Source organism: Balaenoptera ricei, chromosome X (assembly GCF_028023285.1).
Source record: "Balaenoptera ricei isolate mBalRic1 chromosome X, mBalRic1.hap2, whole genome shotgun sequence".
NCBI classification, from domain to species: Eukaryota; Metazoa; Chordata; class Mammalia; order Artiodactyla; family Balaenopteridae; genus Balaenoptera; species Balaenoptera ricei.
The window spans coordinates 4,506,846-4,523,060 of NC_082660.1; the positions used below are offsets into that span (position 1 = coordinate 4,506,846).

Sequence of the window (16,215 nt, forward strand, 5' to 3'; positions counted from 1 at the left end):
TTAAGAGCCATCAATTTCACTTTTAGGGATATATGCAAAATTGTGCTCGCCAGCATTATTTATAATAGCCGCAAATGGGAAACACATCGAATGTGTGTCAAAGGTAGACTCGATCAATAAATGATAGTATTTTTTGTATCATGGAACACCACATATCACTGAAAATAAACTAACCACCACTAAGCACAACAGCACTGGTGGATCTCACAAATGTAACGTTAAGCATTAGAAGTCAGATGCAGCAGAGTATTCTATGATTCTAGTTTTATAAATATTAAAAGGAGCCTAAAATAATCTGTGGCATGAAAAGTCATGATTGGGAGAAGTGGGCAGGGGATGAGTTGTTGGGAGAATCTTCTTGCAATGGTCAACTTTTTGACCAAGGCGATGCATACACAAATGTATTCACTTGTGATAACTCAAGCTTCGTATGAATGATTTGTGCACTTTTCAGTATGTACGCTCTATTTTCATATAGACGGTGAACACAAAGCAGAGAATGACATATTAGCAACATACTAATGACATATAAGATTATACCATAGTGTCAGAAGATGTGAACATCAACATGTAAAGTTGTTAAAAAAAAAAATTAGGGACCCCTTCCCTAATTTGTCTTACGTATATACAAAAGTGGTATAATAGGTTTTTAGAGTGCTGTTTGGATTTTTAGAGTGCTGTTTGACTAAATATAACATAAAAATTGTTAAGTGGTAAGAAAACATTATGTTGTTGGTTTGACCGGCAATGGTCTCTTTCAGAGAACCAGACAATAGTGGCGTGTCATACGACCAAGCTTCTTTGGGTTCAAGGAAATGTAGTATCTACTTGATTTTTGAGGTTTCCTAAAGCAACACAAGACACCTCCACAGAGTGGGCACCATACTACAGGATGGGTCATAAATCCATCGTAAATCAAATGCTACTCCCATCGAGGGCAGATTGGAAGTGAAGGAGTTGGGAAGCAGAAGAGGTGACCAAGGAGGCCTGGAGTAAGCAGTGGTTCCCAACGGGAATTTGACGGGTATGTAAATAGGAATAAGAAGGGAACTTTCCTCGTTCATTCCATCAAAAATCCAGGGAAGTTTCTCTGTCTCGTTTTGTCACTCCTAATGAATCATGGCAACTAAATTAGCTATTTTGCCCAAGGGGTGTCTTTGCCTATGGGTGGGTAAAGACAAAGACAGATATTTAGCAAAAAAAAAAAAAAAAAAATTGTTATTGAAAACTAGACTTGCATGTGCCTTGGTAATTCATTCAGAATAGCCCTTTTAAGTTGTCACATATCTGAAAATATTACAATGATTTAGTGAAAATATTCACCCCTGTGTCATGACCTAAGGAATCTGACTTGGTAGATGTGTGTGACCATGCCCACTTAATGTTCCTAGTCCGAAAACACAAGTGCAATCCGAACTCCAAGTTTATATTTTAAATGTTGGTAGGTTTGGATTGTAGAAACCAGAAACGCCCGTAGACTGTTTCACCTGAATTCATGATGCTTTGTTTTATTTATGCTCAAATCAACTGGACTATCTTTGACAAGCTCGGCGTCATGAAAGATATTGTGTAAAGACCTCTCAAATCTTGAGTCGGTGTCTTTTATGATAATTACAATGTCCGACGAGTTTTCAGAACTGGAAGGCATTCGGTGATATTTTAGCCTTGTTATTTCCATTCTTCTTCTGACAAGAACTTCACCGTATGAAAAGCACCATTATTTTTGAATTCCATCATGATCAGCAACGAAAATGAAATCCAAAGAACGCGTAAACTTTATCATGCTTTTTTCTGCCCTGACCTTTCCCAACTTCTGCTCAATTTGATGTAAACAAAGGCGGGCATTCATGATCATATATTATCAGAAATTTTATTCTGTGAACAGCAAAAGCAAACATACCCTTCTAGACATTTGCACTGGAACACTGGCAGGGGTCTGTCAGGATGAATTTCCCCATTTATATTTCCAATTAGATGTGTGATTCTGTTCATGTCTTTATCCCCAGCTCCACCCCCGTGCGGCCCAGTGTCCACGGAAAGGCTAACGGCATCTTGGAGTGTCTGACTGAACCAGAGGCAATCCCTGTAATCTTGCTAGTGTCCACCTCAGGAGTTGGGTGTGTTATCTGATTCTTGCTAATCAGAGGAGGGACGTCTTCTGCAAGGGTCACGGGAGAGTGTCCTCCTAACTAGCAGAGATGCACAGAAGAGATGTTCTCTTTGCTGCTACATCACATCTCTCTGTCCCGAAGCCAAGCCTGTAACTCCGAAGCTGAAGACAACCAACTCCCAAGATTGCAGAGCAGGAAGACAGAAAACACCTGGATTCCCGATGACCTCACAGAGTGGCTTGATTCTCTCACCTGAAGTCCACCTTACCCCTGGGCTTCCTGAGACCTAAAATCTGGACCTACCTGACCAGCTTATCAGACCCAGTGTCTGGCAGGTGGATGGAAACAAAATGAGGGCAGTTTATCATAGCTGACCAAATATAGTACCTATCCCTGACTATGCTGAAATTGTTTGAAATGAAATGTTTATTTCCTAATACACTTGACCTGTTTATCTCTTAAAATACTTTTAAATAATGGGAAGGAAATTCAAGCAAGTAAAAGATATTGTATGCTAAGTCCACAGATGCCCACGAAGCCCACCGATGCCCATTTGATTAGCTCTATGACCTTAAAGGATGAGATTTCCTCCACCTTGATGAGAAGCAAACCAGGCTGGCTAAAACAAAAGAAGATCTGCCCAGCTGAGAAGCAAGGCAGAACCAATTTTTAAAAAAGCAAATGTTTCTCTAAGATGTACTGGTGTGTATCTGACAGAATATCTACAAAACTTTTTTTGTTCCATCTTGGCCGAACCGTTTAAACAAATTAATTTGACCAAAGAAGAAGCTTTTTTTCCCCTAAATGAAGAATGTGTCCCTGAAGATGAACAAGACAGGAAATGGGTAGCTAAAACTGTTTCTAAAGGAGAGTTCATTCATTTCACATAATTCTGGGGTAACTATCGTATCCAGGGTACTGTGTGAGGTCCCAGGAAATCACAGATGACGAGTCCCAGATTCTGCCATCAGTGGAGACAGCAGGGGTTCCTGTGCAGAGAAAAGAGAGCTCGTGCACACGTGAACATCTCTCTGTGCACGTGCAGTCTGATTATGTGGGACCAGAGAGGTCTCCTGCATTGCGAAAACCAGATGACAGGCAAGGGTCAAGTCAGTAGAGTTTGGCAAGCCCAGAACTAGCCTGTTTTGACTTCCTTAGCTGACCAGTGTATTCAGAGCAGCCTCTCTGTCTGCTATGGACTCAATGTTTGAGCCTCCACATTAAGTCACTAACCTCCCAATGTGAACATGGTTAAAATCAAGGACACCTGCCAAACAACCAAATAGGCAAAAATACGGTTCAAGGCCTAGAGAAGATGGAGAGATGATTTCTAGCTGAGGTGATCGGGGAGGTTGATTAGAGAGCAACGTGGGCTGGGTTTCTTCCCACAAGGAGGAACATATAAAGCAAACAGGCTTGTAGAAGTTGGACCTCTTCCATCAGGCGGGTCCTTCCAAAAGTGTGTTCCACTTAATAGAGACCTTAAAATCCTTCCACGTTCAAAGCGTCTTGCATTGATAGCGCTCAGTACAATGTACCCTTCTTTGAATGATCGAATGAACACCAGTTCATTCAAGGTTCTGAGAAGTCCTGCAGATGGTGATCTAGAATTTCCCAACAGAATTTCTCAAATGCGTAACGAGTCATGAAAACGAGTCTTGGGAATGATCTTGTCATTATGGTGAACCTGGCAATGATTGTGGGCAGGAACGTGATATTCTGGGAGAGCTGAAATTGTTAGGAGCTAGACTCAGGGAATTAGGCGCCAGATGTTTAACTCAAGGTTGGCCAAAAAAACCACCCAAAAAACAAACAAAAACTAAACAGTGCTCAGTTTGCTGCTGCTTTTCTCGCTGTAACTTAGTAGATAACAATCCCAAAGGTTCGACAGACTTGGCATAAGTGTGAAATTGTCAGAAGTAGAAACGCAGTACAGACCAAATTAAAATAATTTCTATTTCATTTAGATGTGGCTGGTCTAATGACAAGACCCACTTAAAAACAAATAATATTTACTTAAAATTTGTCCGACAGTATTTAAAGATAAAGACACACATTAGCAGCAGTTTCTAGAGCTGGCCGAGAGCCTAACCTGCTAAAGCATGACCACACATGCCACAAATTTCTGCGCCAAGAGAACTTGCCACCCTAGTCTCAAAATACTATGGACATGGTGTCCTTTGTTGGGTTTGAGCTCTGCTTTGGTCTTGCATAGATCTTTGACTCGGGGAAGATACTGACCTCACAACCAAAGCCAATAAGAGTGAACAAACTTGAGGTGGGCTTATTAAACCAGGAACAAAAGAAGGATCCTCACAACAGATATGATTATTGGAAATTCTGCACAACAAATGAAACCCAGAGTGGAAGTAAGAGGCACAAATATTGGAAATGACAAGGCAAAGTTGGATTTATTTACAGATGCTATGACAGTCCGCCTCGCCAAAGCAAACGGGTCCGCTCTTAGAAGGTTAGGCACATTGATTAGTCCCAAAGTATTTTAATCTCTCTCCTCTGTCAAACATTGAGTAAAAAATACTGACGCTCCTGAGGCAACAGGACACAGAGCATAAACCCAGAGATGCACGCCGTGGGAGATCGTCTCCACCGGCCTCAAAGCATGTTCATTATATCAGGAACCACCCTTCACCTGCGGCCCCTCCTCGGTCAGCAGGACAGGTGAAGGAATTTGTCCTTTTTTCTAACAGCTTTGGAAAACCACGGAGGGTTTAAGCAGGTACGGACGTGATCTCACTGTGGCTTCAGACAATTCTCTGACCACAGAGAGAAGGCTGGCTTACGGGGAAAAGGCCAAGAGCAGAGAGGTCAGCGCCAGGAGAAGGTGTTCGCTCCAAAGGAGTAGAAAAATTAATAATAATAATTATTATTAAAGGAAAACCGTGTCTCTACTCAGAGCACTTCCGACACCCAACGTGTGGGCTTTCCGCACCCAGCAAGCCTCCGGTTCTCCTGGGACACAGCTGGGTGGCCTCCACTCCACCTCTGACAGGCGCCCGCGTGCGCGCAGACCTCCCGGGGTAAAGGCTCGGCCCCCCAGGGCGGCTCCCACGTCACCACCAAGCGCAGGGACTGGGGCCCCAGGCCGCCCACGCTTGCGTCCCCCAAGGCTACACACGGAGGGTCCCCGCGACGCCCTCCTCAGAGAACTCAGGCACCACGTGGCTGACTCACCCGTTTATCGCAAAGGGACGGACAGCCAGAGAGAGCGGTGGACGGCGAGGCCCGGGAGGGCCCCGAGCGCCGGAGCTCCTGTCTCCGTGGAGTCTCGGGCGCGTCACTCTCCCAACGTGCGGACCGGTTCCCCGACCCGGAAGCTCTCGGAACCCCGCTACGCAGGGTTTTCACGGGGCTGCCGCCAGGCACGACGGTCCGAAGCCTCGCGCCTCGGGAGCCGCTCGAGCCCCGCCCCCTCTGCGCTGCGTGGCGCCTGGGGGCGGGGCTGAACGGCCCACCCTCTCGTCACGTGGCTGGTTCCTCGGGGCAACCGGCCCGCGCCTCCCAGGGCTACGCCTCCGCGCAGACTCAGGCGCGGCGGGGCTCGTTCCGAGGGTCGCAGGATCCTCTTCGCGCCTGCGTCACTCGGGAAGCTCCTAGGGTTTCGGGAGCTGTGCGCCAGGAACCGGGAGATCGCCCTGCATTAGGATGCGCCCTAAACCCAATAATAAGCGTCCTTATGATTAAAAAAAGAGGACACAGAAGAGGAGCCCCGTGAAGACGGAGGCAGAGACGGGAGGGATGCGGCCACGAGCCCAGCGACGCCTGGAGCCCCCAGAGCTGGAAGAGGCGGGAAGGACCCTCCCCTGGAGCCTCTGCAGGGAGCGCGGCCCTGCCCACACCTGGATCTCAGACTTCTGGTCCGCAGGACTAGGGGAGGATAAATGTTTGTTGTTTAAAGCCACCTGGTTTTTGGTAATTTTTTGCGGCAACCCTAGGAAATTAGTACAGCCCTGTAGTATATACGGAATGTCTTTTACTCCATACCTTACCTCTTTCAGGGGTACTTACTTTTTAACTTTTAGTTCCAATTATTTTATTAAAGACTTGGTAATCAAATGAAGGGTGGAAATTCAGATAGCACCATGCAGGTAGGGAGATGTTTGTTTGGAAGAGCGAGCCTTTGTCAGCACACCGGAAATGCCGCTGCTTAGCAGAGGAGAGAGGTCCTCCTGACACCTCTGCCTGACCCCTTGGTTCACAAGCACAGGTTACAGGTGAGCTGCATGTTCAGCTACAAGAACCACCTGTGGGTGATTAAACTTGCCAGGTGCCTGTGATGTCCATGTAGCTAGTCCTCTAATGCATGCCTCTCGTGTCTGTATTCCTAGTTCATTTTCAAACAAGGTAAGAGGGATTTTTAAATTAATTTTAATAAAGGGAGAAATAACCTCTACTATGCAATTCTAAGAAGACATAACGGGTGTGATGGGAACACCAGGAGCGGTGCCTACACTGATGTTATTCTTTTCTTAAATTCATGGTTATCAAAGCCAGACTGAAAATATTGTAAAATGCCGAGACGTGGATAATTAAACAATACAAATTTTGAGAAGGAGAACACCTTGATGGAATGAATCATTATGAATCAGCAGATTGAAGTATAGAATTATTTGAACTGTTGAATGTAATGATTTAGTTAAAATGGGAGAAATACATTGTAGAAAGTGGTTCTCAAGATGGGGTGCCTGGGCCGGAAGCCTATCAGCTGCACCTGGAAAACTGTTAGAAATGCAAATTCTTGGGTGTCACCCCAGACTTGCTGACTCAGACTCTCTGGGGAGCCCAACCTGCTCTTTTCTAACAAGCCCTCCTGGGGGGGCCCATGCCACCCTCTGCTAATATGTGGCTAGAACGGAGACGTTTACCCTTCCATCTCTGCAAGCAATGCTCCAGAGAATATGACCATGGTAGAAGAACAACAGGACGTTGCCCCTTAAGAGAATCAAACATATAACCTTCAAACGGTTTACTAAAGAGACTGGCAATTTGGAAATCTGCCTTTTGTTCTGAATCCTTAGTCACACAGATGAAGCATGTACTTGAAAGGCTGGCAGAGCAATTTGGCCGCTGATAATTTAATTGGGCTGCTACCTGGTAGAGAGCAGTTTGCTGCATGAGGGTCCCCAGGGTGATGGCTGCCTGGAGCGGGGGCGGGGGGGCCTGGAATCAACGCTGATGGTCTCCCAGCCAGAAGCAAATAGGAGCGGAATTGCCCCTATTAGGCTGCTTATCCCCTGACCTCCAGGAAAAGTCATTAGTGGCCCCAGAGGACCAGACCAGCTTGTTTCCAGAGCCACATCCTGGGAGCTGCGCCTCCCCAGCGAATATCTGGATGACTAGAGGGGGATAGAAAATTCCAGAGAGACGATGAAAAGCGCATTATCCGTTCTCTCCGCGGGAAAGAGTGATACCTATCAGTGTGTTCCATGTCCCAGTTTCACAATCTTATTTAGGTTTCAAAAGTGCTTCGCAGACCCAGCTGTGTGGGTTACATAAAACCTGCTGGGCTTATTACTGATGACAGGCACAGCGCATGTCAAAAAGCATGCACGTGAAATTAAATTATATCTTTGATAATGACAGGATTGCAATCAGAGAATGAAACTTGTTTTCTCATTCGGTTATGCCAGAAAGGCTCCATTCCACTGAGCTGTCTCTCCCCCTTTCTCACGTGGAAATCATACGGAATATTTGCATGTGTGTGCGTAGGGAGTGCATTGAACGGTCATATAACAGCAAGCAAATGGAAGTTACGTTGACTTCTCCGAGTGTGAGAGAGAACTGAAGATAGGCAAGAAGCTGCTGGGTCAATTCCAGGTAATTGAAATTCAAAAGTGAATTCTTTCCTTTGACTTAATTATGATACAGGACAAAGTGAGGAGAAGCTTGGAAATCTTGAATATTGACATTCAGTTTAAAAACTAATGAAATTATATGTTTCAGAAATCTATAAACAACATAGATATAGCATCTCTGTCTCTCTCTCACACACACACACATACACACACACACACACCTTTCATCTTTAATTTATATACATACAGATAACTGATACTATGGCTCTGAGTATGGTATTTATAATGTAATACGTGTGATTTTGACTATTCTCGACATTCTTTTTCAGAAAAGGGACATAAATTGGAAATACATTACATTTATGCATCCATATACACTCTTCAAAGATGCAATCAAAATGAGAATATTTCCTGTGAGACTAAAAATAATAAAACTCTATGTAATTCGAGAGGTGGGGAAGAATCTTAAAATGAACATTAAAACATAATAAAAATAGAGATAGAGTCTATCCCCGAACGCCTGCATTGCTCTCCCAGAATACGGTTTCAAAGAACAATGAGAGAAGATGCTTTAGAGAGAGAGGATAATGATTTTAGAAACGAAAGCAATTCCCAGGATAGGTCTTTCAGGGGAAGGAGCTGGAATTGTACCTTAAGCAAAGTTTCACTGTCCTGTTGGTCTCTGGGTCATCCCTGGGGTAGACTAGACCTGCCCTACCCAGTTAGAAGGAGCTCATACAGCATCAGTCTAAGACCTATGTCAACTGATGGAGGAAACGCAAAAAATGTACACAGTGGGATCTTGGACTTTCTCCATAGATTGGGTGTCACTTCTTGTAGTTGATGGCTCTTTCTACCTTTTGAATTCTGGGTGCAATTTTTAAGCACCAAGAGAATGTTTAATCTATTCTTAGAATTCAATGGCCACAACAAAAACCGTATATCAAAACCCCACAGCTACCATCATACTCAACAATGAAAAAGTGAAAGCTTTTCCTCTAAGATGCAGTACAAAGCAAGGAGGCCAACTCTCACCACTTCTCTTCAACACATCACTGGAAATCCAAGCCAGAGAGATTATGCAAGGAAAAGAAATACAGGGCATCCAAATTGGAAAGGAAGAAGTAAAATTATCACTTATTGCAGATGGCATGATCATGTAAGTAGAAAACCCTAAAGACTCAACCAAAAAACTCTAAAAACTAACAAATTCAGTAAATTTGCAGGATACAAAATCAACACACAAAAATCAGTGGCATTTCTATATGCAAATAATAGAATTAAGAAAACAGCCTCATGAAAAATAGCCACAAAAACAATAAAATACTTAGGAACAAATGAACCAAAGAGATGAAAGATTTGTACACTGGAAATTATAAAATAATAATGAAGGAAATGAAAGAAGACACAGATAAATGGAAAGATATTTATGTTCATGAGTTGGAAGACAGAATATTGTTAAAATGTCCATACCACCCATAGTGATCTACAGATTCAATGCAATCTCTATCAAAATTCCAGTGGCATTCTTTGTAGAATTCGAAAAACAACCCCAACACTCCTAAAATTCATATGGAACCACAAAGACCCTGAGTAACCAGAGCAATCTTTCTCTAAGGAAACTGTGAAGAGAGAGTATTTACAAATTAAGAGGCCAGTGATGAGAAGCACCCCCCATCATTCTGGATACACTCTGAAAATTGGTACAACTGACATCCTCCCAACAAGCCCCTTCATGCAATATCCTTCATGTTCTGATAGCCTGAGATGATCCTTTAAAAGCCAAGATTTCAAACTTGATGTAGCTATGCTCTTTTAGGTAACATCTAACAGTAAATATGCATGACCAATAGAAATGATTTCCTTAAACGAGAAAAAAAATAAATGGAAGATTTCATTGAAAATAGAAATTGGTTATAATACCAGAATAAAAGGGATTACTCGTAGGAATATTGAATTATAATAAATTTTGGCTTCTAAGTATACTGATGGTTTGCAGATAGAAATATTTCAAATGCTTAGGTTTTTTGTTTTCGCCTGACATTTTCAAATGAATGGATCTGAATATTTTGTAAAATTTCAATAAAATATCATCACGAGTCTATTATTTCTTCAGATTCATTTGTAATATTTAATGAGGTTGGCACATAAACCTCCATTGATTCAAAACAGACTTGATGAGTACAGGGGAGAGGGAGTAATATTTTGAGACACCTTTTTTCTCATCCCACAAATGGGTAATAATGAGGGTTCTGGAATTCTGTTAGGCAGATTTACATTAATCCCACTTTTTAGTTTAAAAATATGTGTTGAATTAGCACATTGCATTTATCGCCAAGGAACTTATATAAAAACCTTTCAATGCCAATTATTTCACTTTTCATATATATATATATATATATATATATATATATATATATATATATATATATGAGAAAGAGAGAGAGATTTTGCTATTGTTCTTGAGCACTTCTGAAGTTGTCGCTACCTAGAAGGATAAGCAAAGAACACAGCAGTGTGACTGCATAAATCATACGACTCTTGCCAAAGAAGGAATCATATAGCCTGTCATCTCCACACCCTATATCCATAAATATTGATATAATGTGTACATATATGACATCATACATTCCTCCACATACTATATATGTATGATGTCATATCTGTGTATCTACATACCTCTCTATATATGCATAGATAGATAGATAGGGAGAGAGATAAGATAGAAAGATAGACTAGATAGATATATCTGTCTATATATTTATATATACATATTTATATAATGTAAATATATAGAGATCTAGCTATCTAGGGATAGCTAGATCTCTATATGTCCTATTGTCTCTGTTCCTCTGGAGAACCCAGATTAATACAACAACGTTTGCTTTTTATTCCTGAACAAATTTGAAATGTCTACATGTAGTTAAGTCATCTCTTAGTAGAGATGGAGACAAGGCTCCAGCATTTCTTTCCCTTTCCCTGTTGCTGACTTTCTATTAATCAGAAGACCTAAGTAGCTCTGAGCAGGTAATTAATCATGAACCACCAAGTCAAGAGTGTTAAGCGTGTGAGTGGTGACTGCAGAGAAAAATATTTTGTGGTTGCCCATTAGAAATGCCTTTCATTCCAAGGAGACCGAATTTGGCTTTTCAGACTGTTCATTCGAGTCAGGTTCAAGCCTGTGATTGCGCTAGAAAGCAGATGGGATCCAGGCCCGAGACGGATTACAGGATAAGGCAGGAGAGACTTGTCCACGGTGGGCCGTGCTCAGAGAGGAAAGAGCACCTAACTGGCTCCCGTCCACACTCTTCACCCCACAGCACACTTTTCAACGACGTGCGCCCTGTTCTGAATCTGCACCCCAAGTACGGCCCCTTGGGTTGCAAGTGCCTCTGTTTAACTCCCTTTCTTTCTCTCTCCTCCTTAGAGGAGAAAGATGAGCTTTACCTGGCTTCAACGATGTCTAACAAATAAACCGCACCTACTTGAATCTTTCCATGATAGATGCCGTTTTTCCTTTTGTAATGGTCCCCTTCAGGTACTCTTTTAAAAAACAACAAAAAAGGAAAACAAAATATAGGGAACGCCAATGGTTCTCAACCTTGGGTTGAGTTTGTCTGTCCCCCCCAGGGAGCACTTGGCAACATCTGGAGGCATTTTGGGGTGTCACAACCAGGGGGAGGTGTAGTACTACTGGCATCCGATGCATAGAGACCAGGGATGCTGGTTTCCCTCCTAAAATGCATACGATGGCTCCACAGCCAAGAATATATATAAAAAAAAAAAGTTAGTGAGATAGTAGAAAGAAAAAAAAAGGACATAGAATTCTGCCAAAAAAATTTTTTTCCAGTCCAAGGTTGAGAACCTGTTGGACTCCAGTCTCCCTAAATCTAACTCACAGTGGAAGAAACATCAGAACAGAATTGACATAGTCACGTAACCCTTGACGAACACAGTCACTTGTAATAAGTCTAACATGTAGATGGGGTTCTTGCAGTGCCTAGAATGTTTAAAACATTTTTGTACACATTAATTCAGTTGCTTTGTTTTAATGAACCTTTAAAAAACCCCAATCATGTGCCAGGAGCTGAGGGCACAAAGGTAAACACAATAAATAAAATAAAATAGAATCTCAGACGATGCTTGAAGCCTGGTACAGGAAGTAACCCTACGCACTACAAATCTGTCTGACTTAACAACAGGGTGACCCCAGGCTCCGTGCAGCCAGGAGAAGGAACTAACTACCCTCCGGAAGCTTGAGCATCTTTAGAAAGTTGGTGCCTTGGATGAGGGCCTTGTGGGATTGGAGGTACCAGATGAAAGAGGTTAAAAGAGGGAAGCAAACGCAAACTCAGTGAGTCAAAAAAAAAAAAAAAAAAAGGAGCAGCATCTTTTGAGACGTGAGAAGGTAGTGAGGCTGAGATCTAACTCAGCGGGACGGGGAAATGAATCACAGGCTATATTGTCGTGGTTTTAAATGTGATTGGCAGCCTGGGAAGTGCACACACTGACCTCAGATGCCACTCTCCGAATGTGTGTCAGGCACAAAAGCAAGGGCCTAAGCAAATATTTTTTTCTCCTATTATTTTGCAATAAAAGAGTTGGTTTCTGTCAATCTTCAGATGTCTGGCAATGATCTCTTTCATTCACTTTTAATTTTCTTTATTTTTTAACTTCAAGAAGCGTAAGACGTAAACAGCTTTGGGGAGATGTTATACAAGCCGGGTGATGCTTTTCACAAGCTGCGTGTTGCCTTGCAGACACCCTGTTGGGTTGCAGGGGCGGTGTACTGTGGAGAGGGGTTAAATTAAGAAACAGATTTCAGCCGAGCAAGCCAGGCAGCTTGGTGTATTCTCACGCAGGTATTCAGGCTACCCCCTAAGTCTCCAGTCTTGCCTTTGTGTCTGGGTTAAAGATCTCCGGGTTTCCTGGGAGAATGTTTTATTCCTTTCATGAGTTTCTACAAGTTACTGCTCCTGGCTGAACAGACCTCCCTTCTGTCTCAGAAAGAGTTTTGCAGCTGAAACCTGTCCATCAGTCTGTCTCCCTACTGCTCTGTCCTACGACCAGAGGATGTTCCTAAAAACCAGCTCTCGGTTACTTTGCAAAGTCCGAGAAGGACAAACAAGTGATAAGGACAAAAATGAGCAAGCAGGGAGGAAAGAGAGAAAGAGAGAGAGAGAAAGGAAGGAAGGAAGGGAAAGAAAGAAAGAGAAAGAAAGAAAGAGAAGAAAGAAAGAAAGAAAGAAAGAGAAAGAAAGGAAGGAAGGAGGGAGGGAAGGGAGGGAAGGGAGGGAGGGAGGGAGGAAGGAAGGAGAAAGAGAGAGAAAGAAAGGAAGGAAGGAAGAAAACAAGAAAGGGAGGAAAAGAAAGAGAAAGAAGAAGGAAGGAAGGGAGGGACGGAGGAAGGGAGGGAGGAAGGGAGGGAGGGAGGAGGGAGGAAGGAAGGAAGGAAGGGAGGAAGGAAGGAAGGGAGGGAGGAAGGGAGAGAGGGAGGAAGGGAGGGAGGAAGGGAGAGAGGGAGGAAGGAAGGAAGGAAAGAAGGAAGCAAGGAAGGAAGGGAGAGAAGGAGGAAGGAAGGAAGGGAGGGAGGGAGGAAGGAAGGAAGGAAGGGAAAGAAAAAGAAAGAAAGAAAGGATGAAAGGAAGAAAGAGAAAGGAAGGAGGGAAGGAAGGGAGGGAGGGAGGCAGGAAGGAGAAAGAGAGAGAAAGGAAGGAAGGAAGGAAGCAAGAAAGGAAGGAAAAGAAAGAGAAAGAAGAAGGAAGGAAGGGAGGGAGGGAGGAAGGAAGGAAGGAAGGGAGGAAGGAAGGAAAGAAGGAAGGAAGGAAGGAAGGAAGGAAAGAAAGAAGGAAGGAAGGAAGGAAGGAAAGAAAGAAGGAAGGAAGCAAGGAAGGAAGGGAGAGAAGGAGGAAGGAAGGAAGGGAGGGAGGGAGGAAGGAAGGAAGGAAGGGAAAGAAAGAAGGAAGGAAGGAAGGAAGGAAGGAAGGAAGGCGTAGCCCAGCTCCTCAGCCCCACTCTCCCCTGCAGTCTGGGACCTACCGCCCTCCTCCATCTACAGCTGTGATGCCCGCGCCTGCTTCCTCGCTCCACCTCTGACACCCCGGCCACCTACTCTGCCCTCACCAAAGGTTTGTCCAGATCTGTCTCTGCACCCTCCAAGTCCAGCCAGGCCTGGATGAGCTGACCGTCTGTCATCTAAACAAACACAGGGAAACGCGGGACCTGATCTCTGCTTGTGACAAGTGACCTAAATCCAGTGGAGCCTGGTCCCATCCTAGCCTCTCCTCAACCGCGTTCTTAGTCTCCCGTTGGCCACTTACTCAGCAGAATCAACAGAGGCCACTGAGCTCTGAGGACCGCTCCAACGGGAACCACCGTCGCCGAAGAGGCCGCCCGCACGTGGACTGCGATGGATCCTCGCGTCCTGAGACGCCGGGCAGCTGAATTCTTCAGCCTCCCATTCACCAGCCGTGCTACGGAGACACACACGTTTAATGCTCTGTCGTCAAGCTCTGTGTTCAGAGGAGAGAGCGGGCAGGAGGCAATGTTTCCAAGCGACAGGCTGGGGAAGGTGCGCGAGTGGACGTACCCGGTGGACGAGTTGGGCTGTCATAACAGTCACGTCATGCCGTGTGTCTCCACGTCACTCTTCACAGAACTCAGAGCAGTCAGATGTCATCTCCTTATGGCTTGGAAAACTCCTGCAAACCAGCACAGAATTCTATTATGAGATTGAGGGGACCATTATTACCAAGAATGTGGTTTTAAAAACATTAGGTAGCAGGCTATTAACTATTACACGTCCAAGTATTGCATGGTATAGATTGAGTATAGTTAGATATAGATAGATACATAGATACATACATAGATACAAGATAGATGATAAGATAGATAGATAGAAAGAAAATGGACAGATGGATGGATAGATAGATATGATTGGTAGATACATAATAGATGATTTATATAGACAGGAAGATAGATGACAGATGATAGATACAAAGATAGATACATAGAATAGATGGTAGGTGGATAGGTGATATATTATAGATAGAATATAGACGATAGATAGATAGATGATAGACAGATATATGATAGAACAGATGACAGATGGAGTCGTATCCTTAGTGGAATGGTAATGTGATGGGTAAGTGATTGTAAAGCAAAAATGTAATATCAATGGAAATATAAAAAGCTATAGAATAATATTATGAAGTGATGCTTGCATTAGCATTCTCTCAAAAGACGCTCTTTTTACATTTTCAACCTAGACTTAAGTGCATCTAAGGCACCACAATAATTGACAGCAATGACAGCAAATTCCTAATACATCTCCTGCCTTGTCAAAGAAATATTAAATTATGAATTCACTCTGGACGAAAGTGAGATTAATTGTAGCTTATAGCTGGGTAACTAATCGGTATTTATTTGGGAAAAGATCCCAGGGGCTGTCAGCTTTCATTTGGCTCTAAGAAGAGAACGGTATTGGGTCACACTGTGAGGAAAAGAACAATTCAGGAAGTAGGGTGATGTGGACGACTCTTATTTCATCTTTCTGCCTTCATTTGTTTTTAATTTTAACTTGGTTTTTAATTTAAAATAAAAGTAATGCATACCCATGTTAGAAAAAATCTCAGAAGAAAAAAGGGATATGCAAAGAATAAAACATGGTCAAAACCCAGACCAACAATCAGTGTACAGGTGTGTATATTTATATACTTAAGTATGCATATATATGTATATACATATTATTTTTCCACAAGTGGAGGATATTATACACATTCTTCTGTACTTCATTTTCTCTTTAAACAGTTTATCTGGGAAAACTTTCCATTTCATCATACGTATATCATTGCATCAAAGTAATCTTTTTTGTAGGGGTATCATACTTTATTTTACTAATCTTCAATTATGTCCACCTAGGTGGTTTCAAGTCCTGTTTTTATAAATCATGCCAAAATGAGCCTTTTTATCTGTTGAGCTGTGCACATATTTGAATATATGGGTAGCATAAATATCTAGATTTGGAATTGCTAGATCACATTTCTTTCCAAAGAGATCACGCCATTTTATGTTCCTACCAATAGCTTCCGTTTCCCCACATCTTTGCCAATACTATATGTATTTTCAAATATTTTGAGCTTTCTCAAAACAACAGGGTAAAAAAATATATCTATATATCTATATCTAATTGTTTTAATTCTCCTGTTAATATTATGAATGTGGTTGGACAATTTTTCTTATGTTTATAAGCAAATAGTATTTATTCTTCCATGAAATATCTGTTCACGTCC

General features: G+C 42.8%; 1 protein-coding gene across 3 annotated transcripts in view; it reads right to left on the reverse strand.

Moving 5' to 3' along the window:
• The window catches only part of PUDP (pseudouridine 5'-phosphatase), a 605,728-nt gene that overhangs the window by 139,083 nt on the left and 450,430 nt on the right, over positions 1-16,215 (reverse strand). For 2 of the 3 annotated variants that reach the window (XR_009500092.1, XR_009500089.1), the window contains 3 exons: positions 14,514-14,625; positions 14,245-14,397; positions 12,403-12,713 (listed from right to left, as the gene is read on the reverse strand). The gene's annotated coding sequence lies outside the window, so the exon portion shown is untranslated. Of the gene's footprint in view, positions 1-12,402; positions 12,714-14,244; positions 14,398-14,513; positions 14,626-16,215 lie in introns of those variants that run through there. The other variant, XR_009500091.1, reaches the window with a different exon arrangement.